Source organism: Montipora capricornis, chromosome 11, assembly GCF_036669925.1.
Source record: "Montipora capricornis isolate CH-2021 chromosome 11, ASM3666992v2, whole genome shotgun sequence".
NCBI lineage: Eukaryota > Metazoa > Cnidaria > Anthozoa > Scleractinia > Acroporidae > Montipora > Montipora capricornis.
The window spans coordinates 17,396,840-17,398,683 of record NC_090893.1 but is presented as its reverse complement, the minus strand read 5'-3'; positions in this window follow the sequence as shown (position 1 = coordinate 17,398,683).

The following is a 1,844-nucleotide window of genomic DNA, read 5'->3' as shown; positions in this document are numbered from 1 at the left end:
CTCCCAGGTGGTTTCGGCCCCAGGGTGCTTTTGGTGAAGAGGTCACCGCGGACAGCGCCATGTGTGTTTTTTTGGCACTGATGGTGTTGTGGACAGCGATGTGCCCGCTGACCGATCGAAGACGGCGAGTGTCCCTGTGTCTGCTTTAAATGAGCTTTCTGCTTCTGGGGCTTCTGTAGTTAGTAGCGAGTCTCGTCTTCGGGCTTTGTTTTCCGCGAGTGAGCCTCCTGTGTGTGAGGTTTGTAGGAGTAGAAGTGGGTTGGCGGTTCGGTCCAGTACGGTCCCTCACTCCCTATGTCTGGTGTGTGTGAGCTTAGTGCTCCAGTATCTTCTGATGATGTATTGTCGAGTCACCTAAATGGTGGTAATGTGTCTGCTCTGGATGCGTGCTCTCGCCTGAACCTTGATGTAAGTATGAATGACGAGCAGATTATTGTCAGCCCCTTGCCAGAGGGTAAGGCTTTGTTCGCCGATAGCCTTGAGCTTGGATCGAGCCCTGATGCCTCTGGGGCCAGTAGAGGCCCCATCGTCTCCAGCATCTTCGCCATGAGAGAAGAGTCCGACATCCGAGGACTCTCATAGTGTTTTGTAGGGTTATCAGTCTTCTTCTTCTTCTTTACAGAGGAAGACGAAGTCTGGTTTGTTTCCTCTCTGAGGAGTAAGACATCTCCGTTGGGTGCAAAATCCTGCGTCAATATGTGCCGAATATTCCGCCAAAGAGGCATTCTAGGCCCAAAGCTGCAAAGCGGTCTTGAGGTTTTCCTTAATCTGACTCTTTTTGTCTGGTCTCCTGGGTTTTCTCTTTTCACTTTCTCTTCTTTACGGATAATGCTAGCATTTTGATGTTAATGGTGTAAGGGACGTTAATAAATGATTGTCTCTCCTTCAATGGATGTCCCATTTCTCTGCTGATTTCGTTGCCCTGCAGGAGACACATGCGTCTTCTTGTCAGGACAGCACTTCTTGGTATTCTCCATACGGTTATTTCGTAATATGTTTCCGTGGCTCTGTACATTCCGGACTGTGGAGTGTCTTTATTTGCTGTTTCGCCCTCGTTTTACGTTGACTAAATCTGTTACCAACAAGAGAGGGCGTTTCATTATGGCTGAGTTTAAGGGTCTCGAAACGTCCGTTATTTCTTGGGTTCGTCTTTTGTGCGCCGGTCGTCAATAGGGAGCTTGGGCACGCGCGTTTTTTTTTTTTGACGCGGACGGCAATCGGAAGTGAGCTGTTTTCCCTCTTAACTTGTCTTCACACATCACATTAATTTACATTATCAAGTATCTTTCTTCATCAGAGATGATTAGTATAAAAATCTGGGAAACACCACTGTCCTGGCTCGCGAAATAGTCTCTTCCGGTTGCCGTCCGCGTCTCAAAAACGCGCGTGCTTAAGCTCCCCAATAGTTACTATAGTAACTCCTTCTTGCTTTCTGGGGGGGTGCGTCGGGGGTTTCCCTTGTCTCCTCCCCTTTACGTCATTTCCATCGAGGTTCATGCAGTTAATCTTTGTTCTGATCCTGATATCGTTGGTCTTCGCTTGCCTCATGTGCCTTCCAACCTTCTTGTCCTCTCCTTATTCGCCGACGATACTTCTCTTATTGCTATTTCGGATGATTCTATTCGTGCAGTTTTTTGTGTTTATGACAAGTTTGAGCAGGGTACGGGAGCCAAGCTGAACATGGAGAAATGTGAGGGTCTTTTGCTTGGTGGTTGAGTCCACCGTGTGGACAGTCCTTTCCCTATCCAGTCGACGGTTGAAAAGATTAAAGTGCTTGGTGTGTTCCTGGGCAACGGAAATCTCGACAAATGTAATTGGAGACGTCGTCTGGATGCTGTTACGCG